This window comes from Lissotriton vulgaris, chromosome 2_1, assembly GCF_964263255.1.
Source record: "Lissotriton vulgaris chromosome 2_1, aLisVul1.2, whole genome shotgun sequence".
NCBI lineage: Eukaryota > Metazoa > Chordata > Amphibia > Caudata > Salamandridae > Lissotriton > Lissotriton vulgaris.
The window spans coordinates 1,877,245,434-1,877,262,254 of NC_141687.1; positions in this window are offsets into that span (position 1 = coordinate 1,877,245,434).

The window sequence follows — 16,821 nt, forward strand, 5'->3', positions numbered from 1 at the left end:
GGCCTTTGGCCCCTCAACGGGGAGGCGGTCCCTTCTAAGGATGGGTCGCCGGAAGAAGAGGAAAGGCGGTCAAGGCCCCTTCCTGTGTAGGAGGGGTTACAGCCCCCTCCTGGGGAATTTCCCGGGGCCAGTGACATCTGCGACGGCAGATGCGGTAAGTTGTGTGGGGTTGGGGGGAGGTCTACGATACCTTCTAGATACCTCACACGAGTCTTCGAACGACCTTTAACTGGCGTCGAGTTGATAAGTGCCCCCGTCAAGACAAGGGAAATTGTAGTAGTTGCACGTGAGTACGCCTCAGTGCTGTCGCCCCTCCCAAGTGGGGGGGGTATGTCTGGTTAGGGATCTTGACACCGGTTACGACCTTGCCGTTGGCCCTTAAACGTTAGGATGTACAATTTCAATATTTCAAGTAAATGTTTTGTAGGATGTTAGATCGGCTAGGAGAACCTCTGTATTAGAGAATATGTTAAGGTTAGCCAAACATCGCAGTGTGGTATGAAATTGTACATTAATGTTTAAATGTTTAATTTTTTGTTTTAATAAATACGGCCGGGAGGGTCACTCCCTCCCACTTCCAAAAACTTCAAGAACTGTTTCCAGTTTCCCTCATTTGGGGATTGTGTTGAGAGGGGGTGGCGGGTATCTCAGCCATACTCCAAATACCACTCAGTGCCACATAATTACACGCCACACAATTACACTCTACTGAATACAACATACACTCCACACAATACCACTCATTGCCACATAATGATATGCTACATAGTTTCTCTGCGCTCAAAGCAACATACACTCCAAATGCCACTCAGTGCCACATAATTACACACCACATAATTACACTCTACTAAATGCAACACACACTCCACACAATACCACTCAGTGCCACATAATTATATGCTACATAATTACAATGCAACATACACTCCAAACAATACCACTCAGAGCCACATAATTACATGCCACACAATTACACTCTACTGAATACAACATACACTCCTCATAATACCACTCAGTGTCACATAATTATATGCTACAAAACTACACTGCGCTCAACGCAACATACACTCCAAATACCCCTTAGTGCCACATAATTACACGCCCCATAATTACACTGCACTCAATGCAACATACACTCCACACAATACCACTCAGTGCCACATAATTACATGCTACATAATTTCACTGGGCGCAGCGCAACATACACTGCAAATACAACTCAGTGCCACATAATTACACACCACATAATTACACTGCACTCAATGCAACATACACTCCAAATACCACTCAGTGCCACATAAGTATATGCTACATATTTATACTGCGCTCAACGCAACATATACTCCAAATACCACTCAGTGCCATATAATTACACGCCACATAATTACACTGCCCTCAAAGCAACATACACTCCAAATACCACTAAGTGCCACATAGTTACACGCCACATATTTACACTGCACTCAATGCAACATACACTCCAAAAAGCACACAGTGCCACTTAATTACACACACCATAATTACACTCTACTGAATGAAACACACACTCCACACAATTCCACTCAGTGCCACATCATTACATGCTACATAATTACAATGCACTCAATGCAACATACACTCCAAACAGAACCACTCAGTGCCACATAATTACACGCCACACAATTACACTCTACTGAATACAAAATACACTCCACACAAAACTACTCAGTGCCACAAAATGTTATGCTACATAATTACACTGCGCTCAATGCAACATACACTCCAAATACCACTCAGTGCGACATAATTACACACCACATAATTACACGGCACTCAATGCAACATACACTTCAAATACCACTCAGTGCCACATAATTACACGCCAATACTTACACTCTACTGAATGCAACACACACTCCACACAATTGCACTCAGTGCCATATAATTATATGCTACATAATTACAATGCACTCAATGCAACACACACTCCAAACAATACCACTCAGTGCCACATAATTACACGCCACACAATTACACTCTAGTTAATACAACATACACTCCACACAATACCACTCAGTGCCACATAATTATATGCTACATAATTACACTGGGCTCAGCAAAACATACACTCCAAATACCACTCAGTGACACATAATTACACGCCACATAATTACACTGCACTCAATGCAACATACACTCCATATACCACTAAGTGCCACATAGTTACCCACCACATAATTACACTGCACTCAATGCAACATGCACTCCAAACTATACCAATCAGTGCCACATATTTACACTCCACACAATTACACTCTACTGAATTTAACATACACTCAACACAATACCACTCAGTGCCACAAAAAATGCTACGTAATGACTCTGCCCTCAAAGCAACATACACTCCAAATGCCACTCAGTACCACATAATTACACTCTACTGAATGAAACACACACTCCACACAATACCACACCACATAATTACACTGCACTCAATGCAACATACAATCCAAATACCACTCATTGCCACATAATTACACACCACATAATTACACTGCACTCAATGCAACATGCACTCCAAATACCACTCAGTGCCACATAATTACACTGCACTCAATGCAACATACACTTCAAATACCACTCAGTGCCACATAGATATACGACACATAATTACACAGCACTCAATGCAACATACACTCCAAATACCACTCAGTGCCACATATTTACACGCCACATAATTACACTGGACTCAATGCAACATACACTCCAAATACCGCTCAGTGCCACATAATTACACTCCACATAACTACACTGCGCTCAATACAACATACACTTCAAATACCACTCAGTGCCACATAATTACACACCACATAATTACACTGCACTCAATGCAACATACACTCCAAATACCACTCAGTGCCACATAATTACCTGCCTCATAATTACACTGCACTCAATGCAACATACACTCCAAACTATACCAATCAGTGCCATATAACTACACTCCACACAATTACACTCTACTGAATACAACATACACTCCACACGATACCACTCAGTGCCACAAAAAATGCTACATAATTACTCTGCCCTCAAAGCAACATACACTCCAAATGCCACTCAGTACCACATAATTACACTCTACTGAATGCAACACACACTCCACACAATACCACTCAGTGCCACATAATTATATGCTACATAATTACAATGCAACATACACTCCAAACAATACCACTCAGTGCCACATAATTACACGCCACACAATTACACTGTACTGAATACAACATACACTCTTCATAATACCACTCAGTGCAAAATAATTATATGCTACAAAACTACACTGCGCTCAATGCAACATACACTCAAAATACCACTTAGTGCCACATAATTACATGCCACATAATTACACTGCACTCAATGCAACATAAACTCCAAATACGACTCAGTGCCACATAATATTGTGTTACATATTTACACTGCGCTCAGCGCATCATACACTCAAAATACCACTCAGGGTCACATAATTACACGCCACATAATTACACTGCACTCAATGCAACATACACTCCACATACCACTCAGTGCCACATAATTACATGCCACATAATACCACTGCATTCAATGCAACATACACTCCAAATACCACTCAGTGACACATAATTACACTGCACTCAATGCAACATACACACCAAATAACACTCAGTGCCACATAATTACACGCCACATAATTGCACTCCTCTGAATACAACATACACTCCAGACAATACCACTCAATTCCACATAATTATATGCTACATATTTACACTGCGCTCAACGCAACATGCACTCCAAATACCACTCAGTGCCCCATAATTAAACACCACATAATTACACTGCACTCATTACGACACACACTCCAAATACCACTCAGTGCCACATAATTACACGCCACATAATTACACTGCACTCATTGCAACATACACTCCAAATACCACTCAGTGCCACATATTTACACACCACATAATTACACTGCACTCAATGCAACATACACTCCAAATACCACTCAGTGCCACATATTTACACACCACATAATTACACTGCACTCAATGCAACATACACTCCAAATACGACTCAGTGCCACATAATTAAATGAAACATAATTACACTGCAATCAATGCAACATACACTCCAAATACCACTCAGTGCCACATAGATATACGCCACATATTTACACTGCACTCAATGCAACATAAACTCCAAATGCCACTCAGTGCCACATATTTGCACGCCACATAATTACACTGGACGTAATGCAACATACACTCCAAATACCGCTCAGTGCCACATAATTACACTCCACATAACTACTCTGCACTCAATACAACATACACTCCAAATACCACTCAGTGCCACATAATTACACGCCACACAATTACACTCTAATGAATACAACATACACTCCACACAATACCACTCAGTGCCACATAATGATATGCTACATAGTTTCTCTGTGCTCAAAGCAACATACACTCCAACTGCCACTCAGTGCCACATAATTACACACCACATAATTACACTCTACTGAATGCAACACACACTCCACACAAAACCACTCAGTGCCACATAATTATATGCTACATAATTACAATGCAACATACACTCCAAACAATACCACTCAGAGCCACATAATTACATGCCACACAATTACACTCTACTGAGTACAACATACACTCCTCATAATACCACTCAGTGTCACATAATTATATGCTACAAAACGACACTGCGCTCAACGCAACATACACTCCAAATACCACTTAGTGCCACATAATTACATGCCACATAGCTACACTGCACTCAATGTAACATACACTCCACACAATACCACTCAGTGCCACATAATTATATGCTACATAATTACACTGGGCGCAGCGCAACATACACTGCAAATACAACTCAGTGCCACATAATTACACACCACATAATTACACTGCACTCAATGCAACATACACTCCAAAAACCACACAGTGCCACTTAATTACACACACCATAATTACACTCTACTGAATGAAACACACACTCCACACAATTCCACTCAGTGCCACATCATTACATGCTACATAATTACAATGCACTCAATGCAACATACACTCCAAACAGTACCACTCAGTGCCACATAATTACACGCCACACAATTACACTCTACTGAATACAAAATACACTCCACACAATACTACTCAGTGCCACAAAATGTTATGCTACATAATTACACTGCGCTCAATCCAACATACACTCCAAATACCACTCAGTGCGACATAATTACACACCACATAATTACACTGCACTCAATGCAACATACACTTCAAATACCACTCAGTGCCACATAATTACACGCCACATACTTACTCTCTACTGAATGCAACACACACTCCACACAATTGCACTCAGTGCCATATAATTATATGCTACATAATTACAATGCACTCAATGCAACATACACTCCAAACAATACCACTCAGTGCCACATAATTACACGCCACACAATTACACTCTAGTTAATACAGCATACACTCCACACAATACCAATCAGTGCCACATAATTATATGCTACATAATTACACTGGGCTCAGCAAAACATACACTCCAAATACCACTCAGTGACACATAATTACACGCCACATAATTACACTGCACTCAATGCAACATACACTCCAAATACGACTAACTGCCACATAAGTACATGCCACATAATTACACTGCCCTCAATGCAAAATATACTCCAAATACCACTCAGTGCCACATAGTTACCTGCCACATAATTACACTGCACTCAATGCAACATACACTCCAAACTATACCAATCAGTGCCACATAATTACACTCCACACAAATACACTCTACTGAATTTAACATACACTCCACACAATACCACTCAGTGCCACAAAAAAATCCTACATAATTACTCTGCCCTCAAAGCAACATACACTCCAAATGCCACTCAGTACCACATAATTATACACCACATAATTACACTCTACTGAATGCAACACACACTCCACACGAACCACGCCACATAATTACACTGCACTCAATGCAACATACAATCCAAATACCACTCATTGCCACATAATTACACACCACATAATTACACTGCACTCAATGCAACATACACTCCAAATACCACTCAGTGCCACATAATTAAATGCCACATAATTACACTGCACTCAATGCAACATACACTCCAAATACCACTCAGTGCCACATAGATATACGACACATAATTACACAGCCCTCAATGCAACATAAACTCCAAGTACCACTCAGTGCCACATATTTACATGCCACATAATTACACTGGACTCAATGCAACATACACTCCAAATACCGCTCAGTGCCAATTAATTACACTCCACATAACTACACTGCGCTCAATACAACATACACTTCAAATACCACTCAGTGCCACATAATTACACACCACATAATTACACTGCACTCAATGCAACATACACTCCAAATACCACTCAGTGCCACATAATTACCCGCCTCATAATTACACTGCACTCAATGCAACATACACTCCAAACTATACCAATCAGTGCCACATAATTACACTCCACACAATTACACTCTACTGAATACAACATACACTCCACACAATACCACTCAGTGCCACAAAAAATGGTACATAATTACTCTGCCCTCAAAGCAACATACACTCCAAATGCCACTCAGTACCACATAATTACACTCTACTGGATGCAACACACACTCCACACAATACCACTCAGTGCCACATAATTATATGCTACATAATTACAATGCAACATACACTCCAAACAATACCACTCAGTGCCACATAATTACACGCCACACAATTACACTGTACTGAATACAACATACACTCCTCATAATACCACTCAGTGCAAAATAATTATATGCTACAAAACTACACTGCGCTCAACGCAACATACACTCAAAATACCATTTAGTGCCACATAATTACATGCCACATAATTACACTGCACTCAATGCAACATACACTCCCAATATGACTCAGTGCCACATAATAATGTGCTACATATTTACAATGCGCTCAACGCATCATACACTCCAAATACCACTCAGGGTCACATAATTACACACCACATAATTACACTGCACTCAATGCAACATACACTCCACATACCACTCAGTGTCACATAATTACACGCCACATAATAACACTGCACTCAATGCAACATACACTCCAAATACCACTCAGTGCCACATGATTACATGCCATATAATTACACTGCCCTCAATGCAACACACACTCCAAATACCACTCAGTGCCACATAGTTACATGCCACATAATTACACTGCACTCAATGCAACATACACTCCAAAAACCACTCTGTGCCACATAATTGAACACCACATACTTACACTCTACTGAATGCAACACACACTCCACACAATTGCACTCAGTGCCACATAATTATGTGCCACATAATTACACTGCCCTCAATGCAAAATATACTTCGAATACCACTCAGTGCCGCATAGTTACCCGCCACATAATTACACTGCACTCAATGCAACATACACTCCAAACTATACCAATCAGTGCCACATAATTACACTCCACACAATTACACTCTACTGAATTTAACATACACTCCACACAATACCACTCAGTGCCACAAAAAAATGCTACATAATTCCTCTGCCCTCAAAGCAACATACACTCTAAATGCCACTCAGTACCACATAATTACACACCACATAATTACACTCTACTGAATGCATCACACACTCCACACAATACCACGCCACATAATTACACTGCACTCAATGCAACATACAATCCAAATACCACTCATTGCCACATAATTACACACCACATAATTACACTGCACTCAATGCAACATACACTCCAAATACCACTCAGTGCCACATAATTAAATGCCACATAGTTACACTGCACTCAATGCAACATACACTCCAAATACCACTCAGTGCCACATAGATATACGACACATAATTACACAGCACTCAATGCAACATAAACTCAATGCAACACACACTCCAAATATCACTCAGTGCCACATAGTTACATGCCACATAATTACACTGCACTCAATGCAACATACACTCCAAAAACCACTCCGTGCCACATAATTGAACACCACATACTTACACTCTACTGCACTCAATGCAACACACACTCCACACAATTGCACTCAGTGCGGCATAATTATGTGCTACATAATTACAATGCACTTAATGCAACATACACTCCACACAATACCACTCAGTGCCACATAATAATGTGCTACATATTTACACTGCGCTCAACGCATCATACACTCCAAATACCACTCAGGGTCACATAATTACATGCCACATAACTACACTGCACTCAATGCAACATACACTCCACATACCACTCAGTGTCATATAATTACACGCCACATAATAACACTGCACTCAATGCAACATACACTCCAAATACCACTCAGTGCCACATGATTACATGCCATATAATTACACTGCACTCAATGCCACATACACTCCAAATACCACTCAGTGCCACATAATTAAATGCCACATAATTACACTGCACTCAATGCAACATACACTCCAAATACCACACGGTGCCACATAGATATACGCCACATAATTACACTGCACTCAATGCAACATACACTCCAAATACCACTCAGTGCCACATATTTACACGCCACATAATTACACTGGACTCAATGGAACATACACTCCAAATACCGCTCAGTGCCACATAATTACCCGCCACATAATTGCACTGCACTCAATGCAACATACACCCCAAACAATACCAATCAGTACCACATAATTACACTGCACTCAATACAACATACACTTCAAATACCACTCAGTGCCACATAATTACACGCCACATAATTACACTGCACTCAATGCAACATACACTCCAAATACCATTCAGTGCCACATAATTACCCGCCACATAATTACACTGCACTCAATGCAACATACACCCCAAACAATACCAATCAGTGCCACATAATTACACGCCACACAATTACACTCTACTGAATACAACATACACTCCACACAATACCACTCAGTGCCACATAAAAATGCTACATAATTACTCTGCGCTCAAAGCAACATACACTGTAAATGCCACTCAGTGCCACATAATTAGACACCACATAATTGCACTCTACTGAATGCAAAACACACTCCACACAATACCACTCAGTGCCACATAATTATATGCTACATAATTACAATGCAACATACACTCCAAACAATACCACTCAGTGCCACATAATTACACACCACACAATTACACTCTACTGAATACAACATACACTCCTCATAATACCACTCAGTCCCACCTAATGATATGCTACAAAACTGCACTGCGCTCAATGCAACATACACTCCAAATACCACTTAGTGCCACATAATTACATGCCACATGATTACACTGCACTCAATGCAACACACACTTCAAATACCACTCAGTGCCACATAATAATGTGCTACCTATTTACACTGCGCTCAACGCATCATACACTCCAAATACCACTTAGGGTCACATAATTACACGCCACATAATTACACTGCACTCAATGCAACATACACTCCACATACCACTCAGTGCCACATAATTACATGCCACATAATAACACTGCACTCAATGCAACATACACTCCAAATACCACTCAGTGCCACATAGTTACATGCCATATAATTACACTGCCCTCAATGCAACACACACTCCAAATACCACTTAGTGCCACATAGTTACATGCCACATAATAACACTGCACTCAATGCAACATACACTCCAAAAACCACTCAGTGCCACATAATTGAACACCACATACTTACACTCTACTGAATGCAACACACACTCCACACAATTGCACTAAGTGCCACATAATTATATGCTACATAATTACAATGCACTTAATGCAACATACACTCCACACAATACCACTCAGTGCCACATAATTATATGCTACATAATTACAGTGGGCTCAGCGCAACATACACTCCAAATACAACTCAGTGCCACATAATTACATGCGACAACATTACACTGCACTCAATGCAACATACACTCCAAATACCACTCAGTGCCACATAATTACACACCACATAATTGCACTGCACTCAATGCAACATACACTCCAAATACCACTCAGTGTCACATAATTAAATGCCACATAATTACACTGCACTCAATGCAACATACACTCCAAATACCACTCAGTGCCACATAGATATACGCTACATAATTACACTGCACTCAATGCAACATACACTCCAAATACCACTCAGTGCCACATATTTACACGCCACATAATTACACTGCACTCAATGCAACATACACTCCAAATACCACTCAGTGCCACATAATTACCCGCCACATAATTACAGTGCACTCAATGCAACATACACCCCAAACAATACCAATCAGTGCCACATAATTAGACGCCACACAATTACACTCTACTGAATACAACATACACTCCACACAATACCACTCAGTGCCACATAAAAATGCTACATAATTACTATGCGCTCAAAGCAACATACACTCCAAATGCCACTCAGTGCCACATAATTACACACCACATAATTACACTCTACTGATTGCAACACACACTCCACACAATACCACTCAGTGCCACATAATTATATGCTACATAATTACAATGCAACATACACTCCAAATACCACTCAGTGCCACATAATTACACACCACACAATTACACTCTACTGAATACAACATACACTCCTCATAATACCACTCAGTGCCACCTAATTATATGCTACAAAACTACACTGCGCTCAACGCAACATACACACCAAATACCACTTAGTGCCACATAATTATATGCCACATAATTACACTGCACTCAATGCAACATACACTCCAAATACCACTCAGTGCCACATAATAATGTGCTACATATTTACGCTGCACTCAACGCATCATACACTCCAAATATCACTTAGGGTCACATAATTACACGCCACATAATTACACTGCACTCAATGCAACATACACTCCACATACCACTCAGTGCCACATAATTAGACGCCACATAATAACACTGCACTCAATGTAACATACACTCCAAATATCACTCAGTGCCACATATTTACATGCCATACAATTGCACTGCCCTCAATGCAACACACACTCCAAATAACACTTAGTGCCACATAGTTACATGCCACATAATTACACTGCACTCAATGCAACATACACTCCGAAAACCACTCTATGCAACATAATTGAACACCACATACTTACACTCTACTGAATGCAACACACACTCCACAAAATTGCACTCAGTGCCACATAATTATATGCTACATAATTACACTGCCCTCAATGCAACATACACTCCAAATACCACTAAGTGCCACATAGTTACACGCCACATATTTACACTGCACTCAATGCAACATACACTCCAAAAAGCACACAGTGCCACTTAATTACACACACCATAATTACACTCTACTGAATGAAACACACACTCCACACAATTCCACTCAGTGCCACATCATTACATGCTACATAATTACAATGCAACATACACTCCAAACAATACCACTCAGTGCCACATAATTACACACCACACAATTACACTCTACTGAATACAACATACACTCCTCATAATACCACTCAGTCCCACCTAATGATATGCTACAAAACTGCACTGCGCTCAATGCAACATACACTCCAAATACCACTTAGTGCCACATAATTATATGCTACATAATTACAATGCAACATACACTCCAAACAATACCACTCAGTGCCACATAATTACACGCCACACAATTACACTGTACTGAATACAACATACACTCCTCATAATACCACTCAGTGCAAAATAATTATATGCTACAAAACTACACTGCGCTCAACGCAACATACACTCAAAATACCATTTAGTGCCACATAATTACATGCCACATAATTACACTGCACTCAATGCAACATACACTCCCAATATGACTCAGTGCCACATAATAATGTGCTACATATTTACAATGCGCTCAACGCATCATACACTCCAAATACCACTCAGGGTCACATAATTACACACCACATAATTACACTGCACTCAATGCAACATACACTCCACATACCACTCAGTGTCACATAATTACACGCCACATAATAACACTGCACTCAATGCAACATACACTCCAAATACCACTCAGTGCCACATGATTACATGCCATATAATTACACTTCCCTCAATGCAACACACACTCCAAATACCACTCAGTGCCACATAGTTACATGCCACATAATTACACTGCACTCAATGCAACATACACTCCAAAAACCACTCTGTGCCACATAATTGAACACCACATACTTACACTCTACTGAATGCAACACACACTCCACACAATTGCACTCAGTGCCACATAATTATGTGCCACATAATTACACTGCCCTCAATGCAAAATATACTTCGAATACCACTCAGTGCCGCATAGTTACCCGCCACATAATTACACTGCACTCAATGCAACATACACTCCAAACTATACCAATCAGTGCCACATAATTACACTCAACACAATTACACTCTACTGAATTTAACATACACTCCACACAATACCACTCAGTGCCACAAAAAAATGCTACATAATTCCTCTGCCCTCAAAGCAACATACACTCTAAATGCCACTCAGTACCACATAATTACACACCACATAATTACACTCTACTGAATGCATCACACACTCCACACAATACCACGCCACATAATTACACTGCACTCAATGCAACATACAATCCAAATACCACTCATTGCCACATAATTACACACCACATAATTACACTGCACTCAATGCAACATACACTCCAAATACCACTCAGTGCCACATAATTAAATGCCACATAGTTACACTGCACTCAATGCAACATACACTCCAAATACCACTCAGTGCCACATAGATATACGACACATAATTACACAGCACTCAATGCAACATAAACTCAATGCAACACACACTCCAAATATCACTCAGTGCCACATAGTTACATGCCACATAATTACACTGCACTCAATGCAACATACACTCCAAAAACCACTCCGTGCCACATAATTGAACACCACATACTTACACTCTACTGCACTCAATGCAACACACACTCCACACAATTGCACTCAGTGCGGCATAATTATGTGCTACATAATTACAATGCACTTAATGCAACATACACTCCACACAATACCACTCAGTGCCACATAATAATGTGCTACATATTTACACTGCGCTCAACGCATCATACACTCCAAATACCACTCAGGGTCACATAATTACATGCCACATAACTACACTGCACTCAATGCAACATACACTCCACATACCACTCAGTGTCATATAATTACACGCCACATAATAACACTGCACTCAATGCAACATACACTCCAAATACCACTCAGTGCCACATGATTACATGCCATATAATTACACTGCACTCAATGCCACATACACTCCAAATACCACTCAGTGCCACATAATTAAATGCCACATAATTACACTGCACTCAATGCAACATACACTCCAAATACCACACGGTGCCACATAGATATACGCCACATAATTACACTGCACTCAATGCAACATACACTCCAAATACCACTCAGTGCCACATATTTACACGCCACATAATTACACTGGACTCAATGGAACATACACTCCAAATACCGCTCAGTGCCACATAATTACCCGCCACATAATTGCACTGCACTCAATGCAACATACACCCCAAACAATACCAATCAGTACCACATAATTACACTGCACTCAATACAACATACACTTCAAATACCACTCAGTGCCACATAATTACACGCCACATAATTACACTGCACTCAATGCAACATACACTCCAAATACCATTCAGTGCCACATAATTACCCGCCACATAATTACACTGCACTCAATGCAACATACACCCCAAACAATACCAATCAGTGCCACATAATTACACGCCACACAATTACACTCTACTGAATACAACATACACTCCACACAATACCACTCAGTGCCACATAAAAATGCTACATAATTACTCTGCGCTCAAAGCAACATACACTGTAAATGCCACTCAGTGCCACATAATTAGACACCACATAATTGCACTCTACTGAATGCAAAACACACTCCACACAATACCACTCAGTGCCACATAATTATATGCTACATAATTACAATGCAACATACACTCCAAACAATACCAATCAGTGCCACATAATTACACGCCACACAATTACACTCTACTGAATACAACATACACTCCACACAATACCACTCAGTGCCACATAAAAATGCTACATAATTACTCTGCGCTCAAAGCAACATACACTGTAAATGCCACTCAGTGCCACATAATTAGACACCACATAATTGCACTCTACTGAATGCAAAACACACTCCACACAATACCACTCAGTGCCACATAATTATATGCTACATAATTACAATGCAACATACACTCCAAACAATACCACTCAGTGCCACATAATTACACACCACACAATTACACTCTACTGAATACAACATACACTCCTCATAATACCACTCAGTCCCACCTAATGATATGCTACAAAACTGCACTGCGCTCAATGCAACATACATTCCAAATACCACTTAGTGCCACATAATTACATGCCACATGATTACACTGCACTCAATGCAACACACACTTCAAATACCACTCAGTGCCACATAATAATGTGCTACATATTTACACTGCGCTCAACGCATCATACACTCCAAATACCACTTAGGGTCACATAATTACACGCCACATAATTACACTGCACTCAATGCAACATACACTCCACATACCACTCAGTGCCACATAATTACATGCCACATAATAACACTGCACTCAATGCAACACACACTCCAAATACCACTTAGTGCCACATAGTTACATGCCACATAATAACACTGCACTCAATGCAACATACACTCCAAAAACCACTCAGTGCCACATAATTGAACACCACATACTTACACTCTACTGAATGCAACACACACTCCACACAATTGCACTAAGTGCCACATAATTATATGCTACATAATTACAATGCACTTAATGCAACATACACTCCACACAATACCACTCAGTGCCACATAATTATATGCTACATAATTACAGTGGGCTCAGCGCAACATACACTCCAAATACAACTCAGTGCCACATAATTACATGCGACAACATTACACTGCACTCAATGCAACATACACTCCAAATACCACTCAGTGCCACATAATTACACACCACATAATTGCACTGCACTCAATGCAACATACACTCCAAATACCACTCAGTGTCACATAATTAAATGCCACATAATTACACTGCACTCAATGCAACATACACTCCAAATACCACTCAGTGCCACATAGATATACGCTACATAATTACACTGCACTCAATGCAACATACACTCCAAATACCACTCAGTGCCACATATTTACACGCCACATAATTACACTGCACTCAATGCAACATACACTCCAAATACCACTCAGTGCCACATAATAATGTGCTACATATTTACGCTGCACTCAACGCATCATACACTCCAAATATCACTTAGGGTCACATAATTACACGCCACATAATTACACTGCACTCAATGCAACATACACTCCACATACCACTCAGTGCCACATAATTAGACGCCACATAATAACACTGCACTCAATGTAACATACACTCCAAATATCACTCAGTGCCACATATTTACATGCCATACAATTGCACTGCCCTCAATGCAACACACACTCCAAATAACACTTAGTGCCACATAGTTACATGCCACATAATTACACTGCACTCAATGCAACATACACTCCGAAAACCACTCTATGCAACATAATTGAACACCACATACTTACACTCTACTGAATGCAACACACACTCCACAAAATTGCACTCAGTGCCACATAATTATATGCTACATAATTACACTGCCCTCAATGCAACATACACTCCAAATACCACTAAGTGCCACATAGTTACACGCCACATATTTACACTGCACTCAATGCAACATACACTCCAAAAAGCACACAGTGCCACTTAATTACACACACCATAATTACACTCTACTGAATGAAACACACACTCCACACAATTCCACTCAGTGCCACATCATTACATGCTACATAATTACAATGCAACATACACTCCAAACAATACCACTCAGTGCCACATAATTACACACCACACAATTACACTCTACTGAATACAACATACACTCCTCATAATACCACTCAGTCCCACCTAATGATATGCTACAAAACTGCACTGCGCTCAATGCAACATACACTCCAAATACCACTTAGTGCCACATAATTATATGCTACATAATTACAATGCAACATACACTCCAAACAATACCACTCAGTGCCACATAATTACACGCCACACAATTACACTGTACTGAATACAACATACACTCCTCATAATACCACTCAGTGCAAAATAATTATATGCTACAAAACTACACTGCGCTCAACGCAACATACACTCAAAATACCATTTAGTGCCACATAATTACATGCCACATAATTACACTGCACTCAATGCAACATACACTCCCAATATGACTCAGTGCCACATAATAATGTGCTACATATTTACAATGCGCTCAACGCATCATACACTCCAAATACCACTCAGGGTCACATAATTACACACCACATAATTACACTGCACTCAATGCAACATACACTCCACATACCACTCAGTGTCACATAATTACACGCCACATAATAACACTGCACTCAATGCAACATAC